General features: G+C 39.4%; 1 protein-coding gene across 5 annotated transcripts in view; it reads left to right on the forward strand.

Moving 5' to 3' along the window:
• Positions 1-16,208, forward strand: part of LOC134531984 (regulating synaptic membrane exocytosis protein 2) — a 312,665-nt gene extending 296,457 nt beyond the window's left edge. For all 5 annotated transcript variants that reach the window (XR_010075102.1, XR_010075103.1, XR_010075105.1 and 2 more), the window contains one exon: positions 6,763-16,208. The gene's annotated coding sequence lies outside the window, so the exon portion shown is untranslated. The remainder of the gene's footprint in view (positions 1-6,762) is intronic.
• Positions 16,209-26,360: the final 10,152 nt, after the last annotated feature.

Below are 26,360 nucleotides of genomic sequence, written 5' to 3' on the forward strand. Positions count from 1 at the left end.
AATGGACTTCAGTTCTGGGAACATCACAAAGTCCTTACTGTCATGATACTGCAAAATTTACTAAAACAAATGTAATAGTTTTCCACATTTGACACTCCATCCCAACCGGATAAAAAACCAAATAGTAACATCTTAGACACATTAAAACCACAGAACCATCTAGAGTTATAATTTTTTTTCCATTCTAGTGTACTCAATTTAATACTACTAAGATCATTTTCGTTTAAACAAGAATTTGTATTAACACTGACCAAATTAACATGCTTTTTAAGTTGAACCATGAGGCGCCACATCCAACACGAAATTGGTGAGGATCTCGTTGGGAGAGTACGCATGGTTGCTGAAATGTTATTTTGTGGGCATGGAAATCCACCTTGGCCGTATCACAGGTCATGACATCGCCCACAGGCTGGTGAGAGAGTCCCTATAAAGAGTGTTTGTGAACAGTGGGGCATAAATTTAATGGATGACAGGGAATCCCGGCGATAGAATAATATTCATCATCATATTCATAAACATATTCATCATCATATTCAAAATAAGCAATCTTTGTTAATGAACTTATGTATGAAAAGCAAACCTGCAAAGTTACGGTCAGGAACAGTAGGGTGCATATTTCAATTTCCCATACATTACACACCATTATGAGCGATCGCAATGCTATGATGTTCCGATGATCCTTGGAAAGCAGGGTATGTGGGAAGGCGGGGTGCACATATGTTAAAAATTAAATGTTTGCACTAGCAACCAGCAGTCTGGTGGACAGAACAGTGAATGGTTGGTCGTGGCACGTTCACACGTTTGACTTCAGCGATTAGCGCTGTGCTGATGGTTGCGACCACAGATTCTACAACCAACAACAGCGTGACAGACTTGACATTTGCAGAGATGTACGGGCAGTGAGAGTAACTGCAGCAGGATGGGTGCACATTTTTACCAAGAGCGCTTTCACAACAGAAATGTACTGAGTAGGAAGACTATCCTACGTCTTAACCTTCGACTACCTGAAAACTGGGAATTTCATACTACGAAGGTGATGTGCTATACACCAATCAGCTTGTTACTGGTGCACGTAGCTGAATCTTAACATGGTGCTCTTCGCCTGCTTCCCACCGAGCATTTGAACTTCATGCGCTGCGTTCATGCTTACTCTCAACGCTTACTGTTCGCACCTGTAACTTTGCAGGTTTCATTTCCGGACGTACGTTCCTTGACGAAAATTGCTTGATTTGGATTCCCTAACGCCCATTAAATTCACATCCCGTTGTTCACGAACATAGCGTATATTTTGCAGAAAGTATGCCAAAAACCTGCCTCGCTCTCAGCAACAGGGACGCTGTGAATGTAAATACATGGTCTGTTCTGTGGACTCCCAAGTGTCTCGCATACCGTAACAAGCCACTCTTACTCTCCTTTGGAAAGTTGAAACACAACTGGAATAACTCACATATTGCCAGGGACAATATTCTATGTTAGACTGCGATAAGATTAAAATTGGTAACACCAATTGTGTGAATCAATGCACCATTTAACACTGGAATGTGATCTAAACAAAACTTTACTTAAAATAACATCCATAATTCTCCGAATACCATTGTTGTGGTATGTATGTAGTTTGTAAGAAAATTTACAAACCAAGGGGATTATGTTCCCTAATTGATAAAACAATTTACATTATACTAATTTTATGCAACCAATTATAATGCACAAATTCTTTATTTTTATAATTTCTTGAGTAATTATCCCTTAATAAATTCATATAATGAATTTTTTTTTTAAAATAAAACTTAAATCACCCTCAAAATAACAGAATTTTTGTGAAAATAACATTCATTAATATTTTACTGTTGTATTTGTTTGAACTGCATCATCTTCATATATAAACAATGTTTATAAAAATAAAAAAACAGTAACACTGAAGTCTGTCATTCTAAAAATAGAATTTACATAAAAATAAAACCATTAAATACTGTCTCTCCACATTGCTTTTCACTGATAACAGATAAACTGCGTTTCTGCTACATAAAAATATTATTACCAACAGAAAATAAACAACTCAATAAATAAGTAATCGGAAAGACATGCATATTATATAACCTTTAAATTTAATATTTTAAAGTAAAAAATGGTACTAATTACCTAGTCATGAATAAATAAAAGCAATATTATCATAACTCAAAAAACCCTATGACTATTTAAAAAAAAATGGAACAAATTGGTGCCAACCCCTTGGGGGATTGCTGGGGGAAGCCTTCATTTCACAGACGAGAGATACACACCCGAAGTTCCCCAAAGTTCATGCTCGCTTTTTTTTTTCCGTTCTATCTCATTGTATAAACCGGTGTGGCATTAAATTTTGCGGTCAATTAGGATAGGTTAGCTACATTATAAATACTTTAAAACATTGTGGATGGTTGGTTATATTAGGTAAGTATAGCTACATTAAAAATACTGTAAAATCATTTTATGGTTGCTTAGCAAATAACTTTTTAATATGTAGCTATCCAGGGCTAGGAAACCGTTTACATGATTTCACAGTATCTTCAATGTAGCTATCCTAACCAAATCAACCGTCCACAATGTTTTAAAGTATTTATAATGTAGCTAACCTAACCTAATTGACCATTAGTTATCATGAGTTACAATGAACAAAAAAAAAAACCGAAGATGCACGATCGGGCGTTTGGCTCTCTCGTCTGTGAAAAGAAGAAAGAAGGCTTCCCGATTGCTAGCGTGCTGTTTGAACAGCCACCTGTGCACGATCACACACACATGGAGACAAGGAGAGACAGCACAGCAGGCTTAGTGAAACCATGAGAAGTAGAGACTGAAACAGACCTGCCCCTTTGGATGTAAGAAGGGGGAGAGAGGGGGAAGGAGCGAAGGGTAATACAGCATCGAAAACAAGGGGGACGAATCTGAAAAAGGATGGATTGAGGATTTTCCCACCACATATGCCCCAAACCTTGATCTGGTATAAACTTATGACTTAACCCTAGTTAATTTTCTTCTGTGATGGCCGTTAGGGTCGGGAAGGAGGATGGGGAGGGGACCCTGGTAAAATTATTTTTTAAAAAAAATAAAAATTGTTGACAGTTTGGGAGGAACAAATAAAATTAACGAGTTTCCTGTTGACCAACACACACCAAAATAATTTGTCAACACCTTTAAGGGCTTCGCCTACCTGAGCACACATACGGCATGCAGAGCTTCAAAAGAACCACGCAATTTGAAAACCGCTCAAGATATCTGAGCAGCGTCTTTCGTGAAACACACCGAGGGCGGATGATTATTTTGTTTTTAAATTGTATTTTTAGAAATATTTAAATGGCTTAAAAATGTATTTTCAGAATAATTATGATATGAAATGTCCAGTTCAGATTCTTGAAACCACTCAAGGGACTTGCATTATAACTTTATCTTCTTTTCTATGCCGTATAATGTTATGGTTACCACAATCTCGATAGCTGTCCTATGCACGACGAGAAGACCACACCAGTCCACAGCCTTGCGCTTAGAGGCGACACCGCGCTAGAAGCACCAGTTAGCATAGCACTTATCATCCCGCCTCACTGACACATATACATACACCCTTGGCAAGGTAGGCCCCTTAACCGAAATTAGTACCTTATGCTACAGCACTTCACAAATTTCAGTCAGCACGATTTCCAAGCATCCTGTTAATTGATATTTAGGAATTCAGTAGTTCCAGTTTATACTATTTTACATAATACGAGCCTGAAAGTGCAGTGTGGAGTGCTAATTCTGTTCATCAGGTACCTTTACTATATCATATGTGCATGTATAGGAAAGAACAAGTTTAAAAAGAAAGTGTGTGCGTGGAGTCGACGCGTGACAGAAGTGAAACTTCTTGCTTATTAGGAATAGGTAGAGATTAATTGATACTATTTTTTTATTTAAGAAGATATAATTACCTATTGAGAATAGTAAGGATGCAGGTATGCTCTCAAATGAAGAAAAAAAAAAAGAGTAGACAAAAACAAGCAGCGTTACAAGAATTCCGTACGAGAATTGCTGCGTCATTTCTACCTCTCCCCTGCTGTCTCCCCCTCTGGCCGTTTCAACTAGCATATAGCATGCTATGCTACGCAACTTCCCCCTACCCCCACGCACACACTCCCTGCCATCTTCCCATTCGACCACTAGCGCATGCGTTGTAGTGGCGTCGCCACTGACGCACTCTCCTCCTCTGCCAGTTCCCCCACCACGTACCTAACTATTCCCCTCATGCGATCAGAGTTTTTGTAATGCTCGAAAATTGTAGGCCCCTCAGCAAAGAAGTTTCACTTCAAGAATATGCTAACAGTAAATTAAATTCTAAGTCAGTACCTTTCAGAGGTAGAAGACAGAAAAAGCTGGCTAACCTTTTGTTGTGTATTTACTTTTCTGATGGGTTACATGCAGTCAAATTGTTACCGTAATGTAACTCTTGTACCAATTCAAATGTTTTATATGATTAATGGCTAACCACAATTGTGTTTAACATTGGAAAAATTGCAACCAAAAACACTTTATGGAGTAAAATGCTTGTATATCATCTGACAAAAAAAGCTGAATATTTTGATTTTTTATCTTATTAGTTATTGTTAAATGTTAATCAGCTTTTATTATATTAACACAGTTATTCAAAAGTCTAGGACAAACTGAAAGAGATTGTCTGGCTTACAGAAACAAGTCCATTTTTTCAAAATAACCAAGGGGTGGCAAACACAAAGAGCGAGTGTGTTGGGACTAGTTGTCACAGGATCAATTGCTGATTTTGGATGGAGAGCTACAGACATAAGATGGCAGAGTTACATTTCACTTGCAGGGGAAGCGAAAGGAAATGGCAGTGTAGCACAGCGTTTGTATAGACAACCCTATCCAAATTGGCGGGTGCCCCGTCATCAGACGTTTGCTTTTACGACTACATGTTCTATTGTAAAAATTAAATTGTTTCTGTATTGCTTACCTACTCTGAAAGTTTGTCTTAGGACTTTTGAGTCATTAAAAAAATATATATGGTGAAGACATCATAATATTTATTTTATTTATAAATATACTGACATACTCACATGCATTTTATGATTGTTTTAGAATTGTACTCTTTGACAGTTACTGAAAAGGTGTGTAAAATTTCATTGACGGATTGTCTTGTACTATATTTTTTTCAGTCATTTTTTTTCAAGTTCTTGTAAGTATGGTTTCCCGCCCACTTGTGGAATATGGAGACACTAGCATCCACCTGGTATTTGTTCTTCACTTTTGTTTCTTTTTCGTAAATCACTCACGTGTTAGCATGGCAGAGGAGAGTTTGAGACCACGGAGGAATCAAGATCCTACAGTCATGTTCGGCTAGCTGCGCTCTCGAGTCTTTGCGACTGCTGTTAAAACTGGTTCCTTCCGAAGAATCATGCCGAATTCACTGCACTGTTTCCAAAGTGCTTGTCCGGTAGGATCGGTTCATTACTGCAGGACGACTTTCAGATTTCGCAATTTTTTAGACCACCATATAAGTTCATAAACCTCTGGCACTGCGTATCTTTTTGGCAGCACTCCAAATTTACTATCCGTGTGGTAGCAGTCTCTTGAATTACCTAGCTTATGGCAGATTACTTTCTTTGTTCTTTGACTGATTCTTGCAAGAGGGAAGATTTATTAAAAAAATTTTTTTGTACATACAGCATTTCTAGTTTGCTCTGTGTGTCATAGAGAAAACCTGAAGAATGGACAAAGATATAGGAATGCACAAACATACAGAATACAAGACAAAATCAACCAATGTCTAATATTAAATTATAGACAGCACAGATATTGTTCTCAGTAATTACTTCCATGAAATTATATGTGCTATCTATACCTTTCACATTTGACCTTGGCTGATTTTGGCTTGTTTTCTGTATGGTAATGGATTCATCTTTGTCCATTCTTCTGGTTTTCTCTGTAACATACAGTGCAAACTAGCAATGGTGTATGACCAAAATAATGATTTAAACTATGTCATATTACAGCCCCAATTTCTCTGAGTCACGCTGTTGTATGCATCTGTTTTTTACGACCATATTGTCAACAAGATTTAAAAATAAAAGTGAACCTTTTTTTTTTATTCACTGTCCAGTCCATTCTCATTGCATACTCGTACCACACCTTTCAGTTTTGTTTTTTACTGTACCCAAAATGTACAACTTGAAGGCCAGACATTTGTTTGATATCATTCTTAAGTGATGAAATAATTATTCCTGTACAACTCATTTAATTTTTATGATTCTACCTATATTCCCTATAAAATTAAACATGAATATGAAGTTCTTGTATTTGAAATAGGATGATTTTGGTACCTACATGTTTTGTAAAAAAAAACTATTTTATTTGTTATTTATTTAGTTCATTTGTTATTTGATTTCAGGAATGGTAAAGTTAATATTTCAATGTATTTTTTGTTTTGCCTTTTCATGGAAATCATTTCATTTTCTCACCTCATAGAGCGAGCTAGTGTAGTAGTGGTAAGACATTGAACTCGAGAATCTGTTTTTTGAATTCCGTTCTGGCCATTCGGATTTAGGTCTTCTACTATGGTTTCCTAAAACCACTCCCGGAAAATGCTCGGATGGTTCCACACCACACATACCTGGCACTGCGTCGTGTGTTACTATCTTCTATTTGAAAAAGCAATTGTGCCGTAAAGATACCGTTTTCCTTGTCGCTGTTCCCGCCGCAAAGCGACGCGGTCGTGCTGACGCCCCTTCTCCTGTGACCTGCCAGTGAGAACGTGAGAGCGAGGAGGGCGGCGGCTCGCTGTCGTGATGGCGGCGGCTCGCTGTCGTGGTGGCCGCGGCTGGCTGTCGTGATGGCGACGGACGCAGCGGGGAAGCCCTCCTCCCTCGCCGAGAGCCGTCGGGGCGGCCCTGTCCTTTCGCCGCTGGTCCGCGCGGCACGGACTCCGACCAATGGCGCAAAGGGAACGAGCGCTCGTGGCTCCAAATTGTGGGGAATAACTCGGCAGAGCTGCCCGGTCGATTGTTCACCGACGGGGAAAAAGTGCTGCAGACAGGTCGTTTGAGTGATTGAAAAAGCAAAAGACGTTGTACATAATATTTAGAGAGAATTTTTTTTTTCTTGCATCAAAAAAAAAAAAAGAAGTTAAAAAAAAAGACAAATGTAATTATTTATGAAGATATATAAATATATATACAGTAACGTAAATGAACAGTAAATTCACAAGCCTTCCACAAGTTTTGAGTGAATATCATTATATATAGATATATATGAATACTTACTCAATGAAACAAACCTTTACTATAAAATACTGACTTAAGTATCAATCAACCGCTGTGAACGAGTGCTTGTGGGAGAGAGTGGAATGTACATGACCGTGTGAAAGTACTTGCCTTTCTTAAGTTCCATAAGTTTCTGTCCAGTTTTGTTTCCCGAAGTGAATGATAAAATATTACTGAACATCTAAGAGGATGCCATAACCATAAGTGATGCAGGATTAATTCCTTAAAACGAGAACATTTCTTTTTTGCATTGGGTGATTGGTTTCTCACGCCAGTTTTGAGTTCTGCTCACTGTTCATTTCTCTCCTCTCTCTTATTCCTCCTGATCCAGATGTGTGCGCAAATAGAGAGAATGTTTGCTTCGCATCGAAACTCTTGCAACCTCCTGTATCCTCTAAATATATTCCGTAGTTGGTAGTACAGACATAATACAGACACAAGACAACAAATACCATACTAACGTTTTTATTATGAATGTCTAAACGTATATAAAATCCAACTATCCAATGTTGTTAGTGTAAACCATTAAAAAAAAAAAAAACTAATTTTTTTAAGAAAGGAGGGAAAAAATATACGATTTTGTACTTTAACTTGTTTCCTTGTCTTGTTTTGAAGAAACAGAAAATAAAAGTAGCAGAGAATTTCTTTCACGTATTTTTGAACTTAACTTCGACTATTTAAGAAGCATCCTTTCCCTCGTATGTCTGAGTGTGTGAGGGTGTTCTAGAGTAGCCTGTGGAATCACCACAGAAACTTATCTCCTCTACCTTTTCCGATTCAAGCTGGCAGCATCTTTTTGAGTCGCGTTGTCGGCCGTGTGGCTCTCAGACTGGTCTGCTGACAAAACCTGGGAGGGGATTTGGTTAGGAATAGGTAAGAGCTGGCTATGCATGCTCATCAGTTTGTTAAGGCTTTCTGCACCATTTAATAGCTATTAAAATTATGGTATGTAGTACTTCGTCCCATTTCAAAATATATTTTTAAATTACTTACTTCAAGTTTTTAAGCAGGATTTATCATCATTGAAAATTATTGATTCTAATTTAAACTACAACTCCCTGAAAGTAAAATGTTCCAGCTTAATTCTGTATGCAACATACTGTGTGAAGTAGTTTATTCACAGTTTAATGACTCCTGCTGCATAGTGACTGCTGCTCATTTTTGTATCTTGAAATAATTTGCACTAATTAACATACCTACAAACCATAGAAACATCATAACACATGATTGAACCATTTAGACATACCAAATTCGAGTGCGGCTCACAAATATAAGTTTAGAGGTGTACAAAATTAACTATATTTATGTGAATTTTCTTGCTCTGTTTATCTATAAAATCATTTGAAAAAACTAAAACATATTTTAACTATGTCAGGTGCAATTATCCAGTGTTTTTTTCTTCTGGGCTAATTTGAAAGAGGTGTTTGAAATATCTTAATAACTGTTTCAGTAACTAATGTGAGGGTCTACACAGAGTTCTTTGTTGTAGATAAGCAACACAAGCTAAACTCTGAACGTTAGCAGATGAATTTTATATAGCTCAACTTTCCAAATTTACATGCTAACATGAGTTTTGTCCTCTGAACCAGACAACACTGTTGTCACATGCTAAGAAGGTAATTTTTCTATTTCTTAAAGGAAAAAAAAATATTATTCATTAAGACAGCTGAGCATTTTGTAGCCAAAGTGAGATGGGCCCAGACAAATTCAGTATAGCAGCCCTCACTATGCAGCCGTAGTTTTGAGGATATTATACGTTGCAAATATAATTTTTCTCTTCAAAACCGATACTTTTTAACGAGTTCTTAGTAATCCATAATATTACATGCATGGTCTATCAATTACAAATAGGTATTGCAAATAAACACACATGAAAATAAGTGCATAGTTTTGAAAACTCCTACTGAACGAGTTGGATGGCAAGGCAGGGTGTTTAATCGAACCAGCATTAAGGCCCATTTATAAAAGTCCACAAATGCTGGGCTTTTGGCTCGGACAATCCCTCAAAACTCTTGTTCGCGTCATTCGGGTTGGTGTTGAGTTGGAACATGGTCAAATTAAAGCTCTGATTCATATTCGTAGGAATCACTTGCACTTCATGTACATATTTGAGCCTGTGTCTGTTGCAACGTTGCTAAAACTACTCGCAAAGGACTTTGGAAAGCTAAACCACTTAGGGTTTTGAAGTTGCTGATTTGGCGAGGGCATATTTAAACAGTCCCCTTAATGAAGCTCTGCTGCATGTTACAGTATGTTAATTATGGCATATCTTGCAAAAATGTTCACCTGCATGCTTGATTCCAGCGAATTCTGGAAAAAACATTTGAGAGGAAAGCAAATGTAGCATTTACTGTGGGCAATGGCTTAGAAACATTCGATGACAAAGTCACATTCTTTGACAGGTCACACATGGTTGGGTAACCACTTCATCTCCTCATTTATAATTGGCTCAGGGTCGTGAAAAGTGTGTCGAGAGCACTGTAGCATCTACACCGATGTATATGGGCTTCAAGTCTACTTTGCTACCCAATGAATCTGCAAAATAATTGTGACTTTAGTTCAAATGCAAGGTCAGCATTACTCTAAAATTTCACACGTTAGAGACAGGACTAAAATTTAACTATGCACTCAACAGCATTAGCTTTCGAGGCATTAAGATTTCCACATGCAGCTGCAGGATATTAAGTTGCCATTTGTAAACTTTTTTTTCGACAGCCATGGTTGTAATGTTCCTCAGCATTTGAACTGAACTTGAGAAATTACTGGGAAAATAAATAAAAACATATGATTGAATATCCTGAAAGTACATATCTATGTTGAGTGTTTGTCTCTCGTAATGACATATTATATTTTAGTATTTGTTACTTTTCCCCATGCCTTGTATATATGTGTATATTGAGAAGTTTGTACATATTTAATTCCCTGGAGTATATATTTTAATGAGTCAGTAGTTTATGTTTGTGTAATAGCATCTAATCAACTCAGCTGTTTTTTACCTTACAGGGAACAACCTTAATATTGCTAAAATTCTGCAAGATGGTGAATCTTTTCCAATAAAATCACAGTGCAAAATTTTAAAAAAGAGCTTATGCTATAACAATATAAATTTTCTCCACTCTGTTTTCTCAAACCTTTAATTTTAAGAAACAACTATCAACAACTTTCCAGAAAGTGCTAAATTTTGTTGTGAAAGGGAAAAATTATAGGTACTTCCAATATGTTTTGGCTGTTACTGAATATACCAACTTTCAGTTCTAAGGAAGAAATTTCTCCACTCGTAATGACTAAACATTAGGGACACCTGTATTTCACGATTTCATTTCATGTCAAGGTATTTCACTAGCTTTTTCTAAGTCATGGCAAATTGTGAGGGTGCAGCAGTACGGTGACCACATTCTCATTGGCCCCGTCAAGAGCGGGACGACACCTCTCACCGACCTTAGCCAATAACCACAGAAGAAAAGCTACAGTATTTTGTGAAATACCTTGTCATGAAATGTATTCGCGAAATACAGGTGTCCCTACTAAACATTGATAAAAAGAACTTCAGTTGGACGACTTTATGCAATTATGCATATATAGTGAAGTCAGATCCAGATCCATATCTAACCCTACTCTATTCGAAAATCTGTCAAAATGTTGAAATATTTATAGCTTACTATAAAACTGTCCACATTTTCCACATTAACTAACTTTTTGAAACAGCATACTGGTCTTTATTGACTGAGCTTTGTCCACACATTGTAAAAATCAAAACATGTTTTGTGTTCATGTCAAAACATTTATGCTAATGAAACAAAAAAAAATATACGAGCTAGTATAAGTATTAACTTAGATTATTTTTAAAATGTCGCTAGTCTGTTTACTTCTCACTATAAAAACATTAAAATACAAGGTTCATGTGCCTCCTTAATAGCCTTAAAAAAGTCCTTAATTTGTCTTTAATTGAATAAGGGCTCTTAAAAGTACTTACATTTCATGAACAGTCCTTAAAAAATCCTCAATAAAGACTGATAGCATGCAAGTAATGGATGAATGCCGGAATTTGAATGTTTTTTTGTTTCCAACTTGGCAGAAAACAATGCTTTGCGCAAGTGTAGTACAATTGATGAATTTCAGGCCCTGTGATGAGGTTTCATGTATAAAAACATTTTCAATTCATTTTTTATATTTTTGTATCTCACCTTTGAATTGAAAATGTGTGTTTTACTATCTTACTTTGAACTTATAAAAAGTAAATGAGAATGTAATAAAATTGAACGTTTGGCTTCGAATTTTGGCTTGATACTATGCTTGGGTTAAATATGTATTCCAGAGATACCATCAGTAAGAACTGAACTAAGGAAATTATTTTTTGTGTATCAAATAGTTTTCTATCTCTTGATAGTGATTAGGACAACAAAGTAAAGGGGTACTTAAAAAGTCCTTAATTTTTTATTGTACGAGAGGGTGTGAACCATGAATAGAATATTATATGCATGTCAGGCAGGCAAACTATGTCACAGACAACTGTGTGGGGATGTATGTGACTTTCTCATGCAACTTGTGACTAACACAGAAAGAGTAACCCCAACCTTTATAGTTTATGGCTATTTCTTTACATCCGCATCTAAGCAACTAGCACCAGGAAATGAACTTCTATGACTTAGTCAGCTACAGTTTATTTAGAGATCTTAGAGAGGCTTTTGTACCATATAATTTATAGTCTTGCAATACAAGTGATAACAAGTTATTAACATTTCCAAAGTTAATTTTCAAAACATTGCATTATTTATTGCTTTGAAACTAAGCTTTTATAACTATGCCATGTGCAAAAAATTTTTTTTATTCTGTATTTACTTTCATTAAATTTTTGTGCTGTTCCCTTATCATCATCATAAAAATTTTTTAATGATGATGTTGTCGTCCTGCCGATGTTGATGCGTGGTTGGGTGGTGTCTGAGGGCGCCAACTAACCTTTAACAGGGGTGGTTGCTGTGGGCTAGTTCACAGCACGAGACTCCGTCTCTCGGTGGTCGTGACGTCGCCACGTGGCAGGCAGGGGTGGTTGGACCACACACACGACTAACTTGTCACGTTCTCGGTACGCACACGAACACCGATCGCCGAATTCCGCGAGTCGCACAAGACTGCTCGCTCCGAGGGGTGAAGGCCAACTGGCGCGTACTGGCAGGTCCCGTTAGGGCTCGAGTCGATCTCGCTCTCCGTGACAATCGACCTACACCCGTTCGAGACACTACCACCGACCACACACGCCGACCGGTGAGGCACCAAGGTGGCATAACGACCTGTGCGAGCCACGGGAGCACCTGGGACGACGTCAACGTGAAAGAAAACTGTAACAATCCTTGAAAGTCTAACCCATTTGAGTCATCCAACTTTATTTCATGGCCGTCTATTCCGTTACCAAACGATAGAGTGTTAACAAAAGATGAAGTGGGTAAAAAAAAGTATTATTCAATTTTTTGTAGTTTATTACTGCCTTCACTTGAATAACCAAAGGCTGCCCCATGGAAATGTAACAGTACCGCAAACTGTTCATACGTAAGTAAATCATATGGGGGGGGGGGGGGGGGGGAGGTGTGACATGTGTAATGCGTTCCCCCAAAATCTTGGAAAAATCTATCCTTCCCACCAACAAAAGGAAATAATTTAAAACTAAACAGCGGGTAAAGTGGTTCTATCCCACCCCCACCCTCCAAAATTAAATTCTGCTTACGCTCTTCTCTTGTTTATGTAAATCTCGCCAAGTTTCTCACACCGGATGTGTAACGATGAATCACATTGTTTTTTATTTGCACTATTGATTTAATTGGAAGGTTCACCCGAATGCTAATTTGTGTAAGTGAATTATTTTGAGGTGAAACTTGCGATAGCAGAGTCTGGTGGGGCTGTGTTTGTGTGCGTTGTGTAAAAGGTACGCTAGATCTTCTCACAAATATTGCAGGTACTACTCTCGTGATGTCAAGTCTTGCAGTTTGCAGGATCACATAAGTTCCCTCAAAGCCTGCTGGCTTGCTGACGTGAGCTAAACCTTTCACAATGACTGCATATTGTACACACCATTATAGGATCCAAGCATTTTTTATAAACTGCTTTTAATATTGCTAAAACTACGTAAGCCTTTTCAAATATTTTTAAACCAACTCAAATAATGCTACTATAAAAAAATGTATTTTCAATAATAAGTAAACAATTCTTACATTTACTTCTAAACTGAGTTTGTTTCTACTTTAAACTTCTGTTTACTTATTGCCCCATAGAACATTTTTAATTTATTGATGATTTAACTTTAACAATATTCTCTTTTTGTTTATCATTAAAAAATATATATAAATTCTAGGCAAAAAGATATTATCTCTTGAAAAATATATTTTTTTTCATGATGTATACATATTTGAACATTTTAAGACTAATAATACACCAAGCGAAAACATCTGTTTGGCAAAATGCTATGTCAAATAGATTTGAAAAGACACTTGCAAACCAGACTTTGTTGCTTGTGTTCTATGAGTATGTGAACTGTATGCAAAATATCCACTGCAAACTTTCATCTACACCTGAAACAGAACAGAATTGTGCCAATTACGTTCTTAGGCAGCTTTTAACTTGTGTTGAACGGATTTACCTTGAGTTGCGTCACAGACAGTGCTGGTTGATTTTTTTTTAACGAACAATTGAATTTACAGATATGATTGTAGAATCCATTTTAAGGTGTGTTTTTTGTCCGTTTGTAATAAAAAAAAGTTAAGTGGTTTAGGCACAGAATGTGCGAGACTTGTACAGACTGTTACTTTTGAATCTTTTTATTGTATATGTATATATAAAAAAACTGATTGGAATTAACTATTTAACAACTGAATGGACATGATGAAATTTGTATCTGATTGAAGAGTTACAAGCACAATGTTGAGAAGACTTTAAGTGCAGAAAATGTCTTACTCTATGCCCTGTCACATAAACCAACCAGCTTCACCCAACGTTCTGTTCTCCTGGCATGTTTACGTGTAAACTTTTGATACAAGTTATGTAAATTAGCATTGTGTACATTCTGTGTTGTTTCTGTGTACAGATTTCAAAGAACTATATTTTCTGTTGCTATGATGTATGTTTGTTACTGTTGTGTATTATACTGTAACATGTATAAAAAAAATTTTAAAAATGGTTGCAATGTTAAATTTGAAAGGCTGGATCTGTAGTTTTTGTAAATTATTATTTATTTAAGTTACCGAATTGCTAAGTACAATACATCTGTTATGTATTTCATTAAAGTTGTTTGTGACGTTAGGCAAAAGGAAAGTTTGTTTAGCTATTAGAATTTTGTATAGAGTTTGGTCTCATTATCATTGCTATTGTTAACAAAATGCTACCCAAGATTGTTACCTAACCATTATTAGCTGATTAAGTTGAAAATCAAATTGAATTGTTGGTGGCATGTTTGACATATGTATATAAATGTTGAACTTCGTAAATTTGTAGCTTTTGAAAAGAAAAAAAAAACTTTATGCTAAAAAGAAAGTTCTTTTTGTAGAGAAAAAATTCCCATTTCAATTTTCTCAGGTCTGTTTTGCAAGGAAGAAATTAATTTTTTAATGTTCACCTGACCTTTTTACCAGTATTCACTTGCTGATGACTCCAACATGATATTGTTTATTTTTAATTTTTTTATGACAGTTAACAATGAACAAAATGTGATTGCTGTTTGATTTTGCTATGTAACTGTAGCTGTGATCCTGCGATGTCAGTCGGGAACTTTTCTGAAGTTTGTGCGTCTGTGTCGGTGAGACGGCTGTGTAATGTGTACGCGACCTTGACCACACATTGCCCACTGCTGGAGTGCTCAAACCATCCGATTGCTGGAAATGCTCGCATCGAGCTAATGAGTTTCTTTCACTGATTCACATATCTGACAACAACAAAAAAAATACAACGAAAAACTATACACAAATAAAATAACTAAAAAAAATGTTTACTTTTACTTATGTTTAAACCCTGATTTATCAGGTACAAAAAAAATTTGGAAAATTTTGATAAGCTTTTGTAAATATAATTGCAGACAAAAAGTTAAGTGAACATGTAAATACTAGCCAACGTAACGTTGATTCAAGCAGCCCTCCGGCAGAGCCTTTGTGAGCTTAAGGTGGCCAATCGTGAAAATCAGTATTTGCATGGGACGCGAGGTAAATTTCAATGGTGTACTTGTGCCCTAAGTTAATGTTTTTTGCTTGACACTTGATGTTGTCGTCGCTATCTCGACCATTTGGCATGCATTGTTGGTTTATGAAACAAGGGCAGCACCCCAGACAAAAGACTGCTTCCCATATCTCTTGCCTTTCTTTGGTATTGCTGGCTTTAAAATATTTGTAGTTTTAAAAAAAAGAGAAAGAAAAAAAATAACACTATTAGGTAAAAAGACAAAGAAAAAAAATTTTTGGAGATAAAAAAAACTAAAGACAAGTTGATTAAACGTGGTGCTTGGGTATGTCTGTAGTGTTTACAAAACTTTAGGTGCGTATTAAAGTGTAACACCTGCTAAATTCACCCTTTACAAACTCATTATGACTTTTGTCACTGTGTTTGATGTTTCCAGGGAAATTTATCCTCCTTCATTTGGCATCACTTGGATAGCTGACATTTGAGAGCAATGGTACAAGTAGTTGCTTAAAAAAATATATATATATTTGCGAGATCAAAATGTAAAAACCGAGTATTGTAATTTTTTTTTTTAATGCAAGGATAAAAATCTTTTCTGTTACCAGTGATGCCAACATGAAAAGGAGAATGGCAACCCTGTTTTTTCCCCTTTTCCCTTTCGCTTTGCTCTCTTGTAAGAGACACTCGTCTGCCTCTGGTAACTCTGACAATAAAAAATGAATGAATGATTCAAAATGAGAATATGAATAAGAAAAATAAAACATGACAAAAACTAAACCGAACATACTTTCTCACCTCTTGTGGTATATGTGATTCATCCTAAATTTTTTATCTTACAAAACATTTGAGATTTTTTTGTTTGAAATAAAATAATTATTTATAAGTTACATTGCGAATTTAAAATACTATATATTTCACATTCGCATACATATTCTTATCAATGGCTCTTGATACCTACTATTATAAGGAATGGGCCGGTTAAATTCTCGAACCCTTGAATACCATATTATCAGCAGTAGTTTAAGATTTGAGATTCAAGAAAAAATATTTCAAGAAAAATATTGAAATGTAATACAATATTCAAAAATTCAACACTGAAACTCTGAAGTTGACTAGATCTATGTGTGTTTAACAACGTACCTATCATTTTACCATTCCCCAAGATATTGTACTCTTAATACATAATCATGTAAATAAAATTATAATACATATTAATTCAGGAAACTTAGTTCATATGATATTTTAAAAGGTTGACTTTTAACACAATAGTTCATGTGCTATACGTAATTTTTTTTTTTATTTCTCGTACATTATTTGATTTTTGGCTATTGAGCCCTAGATTTGGTTTTGACAGGTAGATTTGAGGTAGTCTTGGCAAATAAAATTTGAGATTCGGGTTTGAGAAAGTTGAAATTTGACCTCTCACTAATTGTTATACATATTATAATAATAAGAAATATCTGTCCGAAATCCACTGAAAGCTTTTCATTTCACAGCATTACAGCTTGAAACTTAATACTGTTGCTTCGTAATTATCAAAACTGATAGAGCATGGTAATTCAGTTCTTTACTTTGTCTTATTGCATCAAAGTTGTTAAGATAGTTTTTTTTTTTAATTTTTCACTGGTTAGAATACAGATTCTGAAACATTTTTTTTTTCCATTATATATATCCTAGTGTTTAAACCACGGTATAGAATGACAAATTAAGATATTTTTTCCTCAACTTTAAAGTCACTAAATGAGATGGTGCCTGTCAGTTGTGACTGTCTTGGTTCTCACCCTCGAACAGAATGACAAGAGAGAACGGTTCATGCCAAATCCCTCTCTCTGATTGTTACCAAAAAACATTTCACAGCAGTGTGACCAAAATCACATTTGTTCACACTGGTGACCAAAATCATTTTCGTCTCATTTATTGCACATAGGCTGAAGGAAAAGATACACTGATATAAACATGAAGTGAGTGTTTCAGGTCCGTATATGATGAAATTTTTTTTTTTAATACAGTCGGCGCTCTATTGGGCTTTCTTTGGTCCAAAACGTTCCGTAACACTGCACCAATCAAACCTCTCGCGTTTTTTTTTTAACTTGATTGCCTGGTCGCATTGCCACGAAGAGAGATCAGAAACTGTTTCAAACAGTAACACTCGTATGTATTTTTTCTTGCCATAGAGTACCTTATTGCAACCTGTTTTATAAAGTACTGGCTAAAGTACCCGGCGTTGCCCGGGTTAAACACTTCATAATATAATGAACATCACTAACAAATTTCAAGTCTGAAGGATGTACACTTGAAAAACTGGAAATTTTTATTTTAAAGTCCCATTGATTGCACAATCTCTGTGCATCAAAGCTATGCATCAGTAGAACTTGGACGCCAATCTTCAGCTCCATTTTGTGGGGAGGGAGGTAACTCCTAGGCAAGACGTGACGGATGCATCAAACATAGATGGGCGAAATTCTAAACTAAACTGTTACTAGCACCTTTAGTTTGCTAGCAGCTGCAAGCTTCACTACGCGAATAAGTTTCACCAAGGAGAAGGATAGGAAGTTGCCAGACCTTACTATATGACGGTGTGGAGGTCATAGAGAAATTACAAGAAACCCACTGTTTGTGTGTCTATGGCCTATCTCCTATGATATTCTGTTGTAAATATAAATATACCCCTTTTTCACTCCCTTAGGGATGGAATGTCATAGTTATATGTAATCTATGTCACTCTCCGGTCCATAAATTATGTATCTCTGTGAAAAAAATCATGACAATTGCTTGCTCTGTTGCTGCGTGAAAGGGCAAACAAAACAAAAAAAAAACACTTTCACTTTTATGTTAGTTGGGGTAGTACTAGTACTCTATTATTTTTTGTTTGGTATTCCTGCTAAAACTATGTTGATCCTCAATAATCCAGCAAAATCGCAAATCAAGCATGGCCATTATCTTGAGCATTACCAGATTAATGAGCTGTTACTGAATATGATTTTGTGAAAAATACATATTAAAAATTCTTGGTGTTCCACTTCTTTGAAAACTGTTTGGTAATCAATAAGTAATGTCTTCTGGAACATAAAGTACCAAATTTACCTGAACATAATGCTATGATTTTTACCCCTTAATTATGAGAGTGGGGGTCGCATTATAATCGCAAACTTGTATTTTGCCATTGAGAACTGATTAGTTTGAAAAACTAAATGTGTAACTTATGCCACTTTATACCGCTATTAATTACCACCTCCTGACCCACCACTTGGTTGAAAAACTACTCTCTGTATGTAAACTGCATCACTTATGCCACTTTAGTCCTGGTCTTCCTTAACCTCTGCACAGGCGTGAGGGATGAGAGATGAGAGGATGAAGGAGAGTGTACAAGCGGAGTTTATCACTGGGTTCTTCCTGCTTCCCTTCACTGTGGCTGCTGGGAGAGGCATCACCCCTCCCCCCCCTCTTCCACCTCTCTTCTCTTTCACCCTTCCCAGACTACCACCAACCACTGTACATCACCACATTCTTTGCTTTCTGAATAGCTCAAGACCATTTTGTTTTAACTGCGGCATGGTGTTTCGAAAGAAACCATGTAACCCACTCCTGAGTAAAGTAGTACCAGAAAGGCACTAGTAAATATGGACTAAATTTAGTAATTTAAATAATTTTGAAGTTTTATGTAGGCCCTAATTGAATTGCGACTTACAATCCATAACCCCTTTTTCATCAACTCATAATCAAAAATTTTGGGGTCGCATTATTTTCGAGTAAGTACAGTAATAATCAGATATAAAGGTAACTTAAATATAAATATGAAACTTCTCTGAACAATTTTTTTTGTACTTTCATGATTTGCAGTATTTATTTGATTAGCAAATTACTAAAAATACAGAGCTTTAAAAGAAAACTACTCAACAGCTCAAGCTATGAGTGATGTCTATTTACAAAAAGCAATTAAGAATATGTTGAAAAGGGGGGGGGGGGGGGATGAGTATCTGCTTCTGGATATCATAATTTACTGTATTTTTATGAGACTGAAAAATCGCTAAAAATATGTTTCTTCGGAATAATTTTTATACAATAAAATCCCAGTAGAGATTCTTGAAAGCACTCAAGAAACTTGTATTAAGCATCATTCTTCATTTCTCCACCTTATAATGTTATGTCATCACTCAAATTTCAGAGTTGTCCTATGCACTCTTGAGTAAAAACTTGTCGACTTGTATATTTGGAACTGTAGCATTTTGATGACGTAGGCCTCTCTGTTTTTTAGTTATCATCAGGCTTAAGATAATTTATTTACTTTTTTTAATCTATACAATAAAGCAGATTAGTGCATTCCATATAGATCTGCAGCTCTTCTAAGAGAAATGCCATCTTTTACTGCTTGCATAGCCTTCGCAATTTATTCCTCGCTCACTTCTGGTTTATTGTGCTTCTTTATGTAAGTTCGGACCATGTTGGTCAATTGGAATACTGAGAAAACAAAAGGTTAAAGTGTTAACATTACATACACGTGCCTAATATTTTAATGATAGTTAACTGATTTTATGCATAGGTAGCATAGCATTTTACTCAGCCATTTTATTATGGGCCTAGGCATATTGAACTCTACAAAAAGGCTGTAATAATCCTATGTTACGGCTTAAATGAATCATTTAAATGTACAAGGGGTACATTTCCACAATGTTGAAATCCACCCCCAGCAGTTTGTTATCTGCCCCATGAGCAATCGTTATAGTAATGTTACTACTTTTAGAAACTGTTTTTAAAAATGTTTATATTAGGTATTTTATATGCAGAAATTCTTATTTAATTCGGTAAATAAATCATACTTACCTCCATCAAAGTAAAGGCTGAAAAATGCAGTGCTGAAAACATTAAATACTTTTTATTTTGCAACACATAAAACAGTGTTTTTTGAATCACAAAGCACTTATGAAAAGAAACAGAGGGAAATCCATTGCTAGCTGTTGTTTTGTTGTAGAACTTGATTGGTTGCCCATTAACCAATCAAGAAAAGGTTCCACTGGTGGCAAATTCAAACTGTTGAAAAGTGCCTCATGTTGAAATATGTCCCTTCTCCGCTAGTCATTACGAAAAATGACTATGAACTTAATAACAATCATGAACTTAAAATTAGTAATGGGGTGCTCAAAATCATTTTCTTAAATTGCCTGTCACTTATTTAAGGATATAGTCATAATGAAAATGAAATAAGAGAACAATGTAAGTTTTTTAATGTAAAACAGATATTACCCACATCTCCGGTATCTTCCGTAACACATGTTTGACGTATTTATTTCTATAAAAATACATACATTTTTCTAAATACTTAGAACTTAAACACACTTCAGTACCACAGAATCGATTAAAAATTATTCTAGTTAAAACATTCACAATATATTGGAACCCGATTTTCACATCGGTCAAACAAACTTAGAAGATAGCACCCAGTACTACCACTATATATATATATATATATATATATATATATATATATATATATATATATATATATATATATATATATATATATATATATATATATATATATATATATATATTTTTTTTTTTTTGTCGTACTAGGGATGTAAGGGAACGAACAAATTAAATGTCGGAGTGGGCGCCACCACGTGATGAGGGCACGTGGACCTGGCGGAGACTCTCTTCAGGGCGTGACGTGACCCGTGTAGGGCTAGGCTCTGTTCCCTTAACTCGCGATACCGCTCCAGTGGGCTCTTAAGGCGTCCCACACGCCTCGAGGTTCGGGAGCAGGGACACGTGGTCACTTGACTAAAAATCACACATTCGACGTACTCCTTTTATTTCAGCAACGTTACAACACGTCTCCAATCGCGCTACCTCTGCATACACTATGAAACTGATAAAACGCCAACGGCGGGAGAGAATAAGTTTACAGGCTGACCAGGTCACCTCGTGGCCTGGCCTCGTTAGTTTAGGACGTGGTTCGTGATTAAATGTTCGAATTGAACTTAAATATTTATTACGAGTCGGCCACCCGGAGTAGGCCTCGCAGATACAAAAAAGGTTTAAGGATGATAAAAAGTCCGGCGGATGCTAAAAGATCAGTTGATAAAGAAAAATGTGAAGTTGCGCGGTGCTCACCAAGCATCTTACCCCGGGTGACGAACGGAAGCGACTGAAGAGGCCAGGGCAGCATGGCGGTCGGAAAGCGCTGGATTTACCGTTAGTCTCTCCTGTTATTTATTAATACATATTTAACTAAAACAATTACACTAAAAATTCTATAATAAAATTATAACAAAGTTTCCTTAATTATTTAAGTTGAGTATTAATTATTTTAATTATGATTATGGTTCAAACTAGTTGCGGGTAGTTCCATTGCCTGCCGCGTGGGGCGCTGCGCCGTCCTTACAACTAGCACTTAAAACATAAACACTTAGGGAATATTATTTAAAGAAAAGACAGTTAGGTAAACCTAAAAATTGAATAATAAAATAAAAGGGGTCGTGGCACAGACTTTACTCCCGCCTCTTGTTGGCGCCTCACACGCACACACACACACACCTGCACACGGGCGGGAGGTTTGATATAGAGGGTGGTGGTGGGAGGAGAGGGGTGGCGACGGCGTGAGGCACATCGGGCTTAGGGAGGGCGTAGCCCCGGTCGACGTCAATATATATATATATATATATATATATATATATATATATATATATATATATATATATATATATATAATATTTTAAATGGGGCACCCCCCAGGGGGTCCGCCCCGCCAAAAATTCGCTCAACTTTGAGTCTGCAAGTGTTACAAATCAATCCATGGAGGAAAACAGATGATACATATTTACAAGAAACAATACATGATACATTTACACTTCACTGGGCCTCTCCCAACAATGAAGTCCATGGGGGCCGGTTATTTATAGATGGTGATGGATTAATTATTTACAAGATTGGTGAGGATGGTGATGAGGTGGTGGTGTGGCCAGGCCCGTTTGGCTCGGGTCTGGTCTGTACTGTCGGCTTCTGAATGATGTATTGGTGGGGTGGTCATGGTAGAGATGGTGGTGTATGTACCGTGAATTATTTGTCCCGCAGTGCTGTCTTGTAGAGGTACTGGTCCCTTGGTAAGCCGTGGGCCCCGCCCACTGGGATGATGTCTTCTTCATCTTCGGAGTCCTACGCTTCGAGATGGTCTGTTGTGAAGCGGGGTCTTCTGGGGTGTGGTGAGTCAGGCGGGGGGGATCGGCAATGAGTCTGATGAGGGGGTTGTGGCTGTGGGAACATTTCTGGAGGAATTTCTTGGTTGTTTTGGTGATGATGTCATGGATGTGGAGGAGTTGGGTATGTTGTAGGAGTTGTTGTCGTGAGGTGGCCCGGGGGAGTCCAAGGATGAGTCTGGTGCCAAGGAAATAAGTCCTGGTGATGGGTCGGAGGTTGAAGAGGGATGAGTGAGACCAAGTGGGGCAGGCATACGTGAGGTGTGAAATAATGTGGGTGCAGTAAACGGTGATTCTGTTTTGGAGAGAGGTTCCTGAGGTAGGCCGGAGGACTGGGGCGAGCTGCCCCATGACCACCCTGGTTTTGGTGCGGATGTTGTCGAGGTGTGGGAGGAAGGTGAAGTATGCGTCTAATGTGAAGCCCAGGTATCGGATTGTGGGTGACCAAGGGATGGTGTGCTGGTTGATTCTGGGGGGGTGGTCTTGGTGTGGGTGGTAATGGGAGAAGAGGATAGCCTTTGTTTTGGTGCGGTTCAGTCCGATGCCGTGTGCTAGGAATTGGGTGTTTAGGGAGGTAAGTCCTCGGTTGAGGCGGTCCCTGAGCAACCGCTCGGAGAAGGAGGAGGCGATGAGGCAGGTGTCAGCGTACTGAACGAGGTAGGTGCCGGGAGGGGGAAAGAGGTCGGAGATGTGTAGGGTTAAGAGGAGGGGGCTCAGGATGGCACCCTGGGGGACGCCAGCCTGGATGGTTCGGGGGTTGGAGAGGATGTTCTCTACTCTCACCTGGAAGGAGCGATCCTCCAGGAAAGAGCAGAGAAGGCGGGTAAGGTGTGGTGGGATTGCGGTAGCAGATAGGCGGTAGAGGAGTTGTACGTGTGGGACAGAGTCAAAGGATCGTGCAAGGTCGAGGAGTACCATGCCTGTGTGTTGCCGCCGGGAGAAGCCCTGTACTGCCAGCAGCTCCACCCGGGCAATGGCGTGGGAAGTGGAGTGGTGGGGTCGAAAGCCGAACTGGTGGTTAGGGAGAAGGTTGTGGGCAGAGATGACAGGAAGGAGGCGTTGTAGTATGGCCCTCTCCGCGATCTTGGATAGGATTGGAAGGAGGGAGATTGGTCTGTAAGATGAGGGGAGGGTCGGTGGTTTACCAGGTTTGGGGATGGGGCAGACAATGGCTGTCTTCCATGAGGAGGGGAAGTGGCAGTGGAGGAACATGGCATTGAGTTTAGTGAGGAAGACGATGGCTTTCCGGGGTAGGTGGCATAGGATTGGAGTTGGGATTGAGTCTGAGCCAGGGACTTTAGAGAGGCGGAAGTGGGATATGATTTTTTGGAGTTCCCTGGGGGTAACCAGTGGGAAGGTAGGGGTGTCGGGGAGAGGAGGGAGAGTGACGTGGTGAGAGAGGGAGGAAGCCTCATCGTCTGAGGAGTCTGAGGACAGGGAGTTGTTGGTGGCTGAGGCGAAAGTGGTTTGCAAGTAGGCGGCCACTGCTTCGAATCTCTCCTTGGCAGTTTGCGCCACCCCTGTGGGAGTGGTGATGGATGGGATGGTGGATGGGGTGGCTTTGAGTCGCCTGAGATAGGACCAGAGGGAGCCTGTGGTTGTGGAAAGGGAGGTGAGGCGCTGTGTTTCCTGCCGGGCCTTCCACTCTGCCGTCAGCTGGCGGCACCAGCCTCGCAGCAGGAGGAAGATCCTCCTGCTGAACGGGGTCCGGTTGGCCTGCCAGCGAGCGCGAAAGCGGTTTCGGAGGGACAGAGCATCTCTGATGTTCTGTGGGAAGGGGATGAGGAAGGAGCGGTGGGGGGCAAGGGGGACGTGGGTGTGGGCCGCATCCGATATTGCATGGGTGAGGGTGAGGGTGTTGGTGTCAATATCGGCTGGGGAGTTGAAGGAGGTGTGAGGTCGAGGGAGTCGGAGAGGGAGTTCTGGAAGGCAAACCAGTTCGCTTTCGGGAAATCGAAGTGGGGGAGGTGGGGGTTGGTGTGTGGTAGGTAATGCCAGTGACAGGGATGTGGTCTGAGGTGCCAGTGGTGATGGTTCGGAGGTCTGTGATGAGGGGGAGAGCTGAGGAAAGGGCAAGGTCTATTATGCTAGGATGTCTGTTCTGCTGGGCTGGGTAGAACGTGGGGGTAGGGGGGGCATGAAGTGAGAGGTGGGAGGTTCGGAGGAGCTGATGGAGGGAACTGCCCCTTCTGTTCATCATCATGCAGCCCCAGAAGGGGTGTGTGGCATTGAGGTCCCCAGCAAGCACGACGTGTGCGTCCAGCTTACCGAGGGCCACAATGTCAGCTGTGGGGAAGAGGTTTTGTGGGAGGAGGTAGAGGGATACAAGGGTGAGGGCGTAGGGACCTCCGTGCAGTCGCACAGCGACTGCCTCAGTCGCAGGGGAAGTTTGGGTGTTTCGGCGATGGTGGGTGATTCGGGAATGGAGAAGCAGTGCCACCCCACCTCCCCTCCCATCACGGTCTGAGTGGTGGGTGGCATAGCTGGGGATCTGAAGTTGGTGGGAGAGAGCCAGGTTTCTGAGAGGAACACGACATCGGGGGAGTGGGTTTGGAGGAAATGGAGGAGGTCGGGTAGCTTGGGCAGGAGGGAGAAGGTATTGCAGATGATGATTCTGAGGGGCGGGGGGGATTCATTCAAAGAATGAGAGCAGGGCTTGGAGGAGGATTTCGAATTTCTCTGTTTTGGTGGGAGCTTGGGAGAGGGCAGTCATGGTACGGCGGATGATTGGAAGGTAGCATTTTATCCAGGAGATGATGGTGTGGAAGGTGTCGGTGAGGGAAGTAGCATCAGTGGGGACATTGGTGGTGGAGGGGTTGTTGGGGGCTGGGGGGTGTTGCTTGGTGGAGGGAGGGGTGGCGTGGAGGTGATAGGGGGTTGGGTCCAGGCATTTCCCTTGAGGGGGGAAAGGACAGAGCTGAGGTGAGGTTGGGAGGGGGGTGCAGTGGTGGGGGTGGAATTGTCAGTGGTGGGGCGGGGTGGGTGGCATTTAATGTATGAGATGAGAGTCGGGCATTCAGGTGATGTAGCAATGTGGGCCCCCTTGCAGAGGCAGCATTTTCTTTGGTCGGGCCGGCGGTGCACTCCCGAAACCAGTGCTCCCCAGCGCACTTGAAGCACCGGATAATGTATTCGCACTTGTAGGAGGGTTGACCGGGGATCTAGCAGCGATAGCACTGCGGAACTCTTCCAGAACCACGCTAATTCTCCACCTTGACCACCCAGCTGCCAAGGTTCTTCATCTGAAGGAGTTGGGGTGCCTCCCCTGTTTTGTTGGTGGACACCAGGAAGGGCTTGGTGTCCGCATCAGGGCCCATCCTCAGGGGGGTCACAGTTGCGACAGGGTAGCCATCATGGAGCAGTTGGTCCTTGAGTTCGTCGGCAGTGGTTGCTAGTGGCAGTTGCTTGATGACTACCTTGTCGCATTTCTCGTCAGGGTGTCGTTCGGTGAATGGCTGGTAGCCTCGTTGTTTGAGTGAGTTGAAAAGTGTCGTGTGGTCGTGAACATTGGAAGTGTAGAAGGATGTCTTGTCTTTGATGCTGGTGATGGTGAGGGTGCCAGTCAGTTGTTTCTGTAGTCGAGCTGCTGTGAGGAATGGTTGAGCGTGGGCTGGAACGATGCAGGAAATGGGTGGCATTTTGGGATGTGGAGGGGGATTGTAGGATGGGGCAGGGGCTGAGGAGGTGGAGGCCTGTTGTTGGTCCTTTTTTACAGTTTGCATCTGTTGTTGTTGTT

This window comes from Bacillus rossius, chromosome 5 (assembly GCF_032445375.1).
Source record: "Bacillus rossius redtenbacheri isolate Brsri chromosome 5, Brsri_v3, whole genome shotgun sequence".
Taxonomy (NCBI): domain Eukaryota; kingdom Metazoa; phylum Arthropoda; class Insecta; order Phasmatodea; family Bacillidae; genus Bacillus; species Bacillus rossius.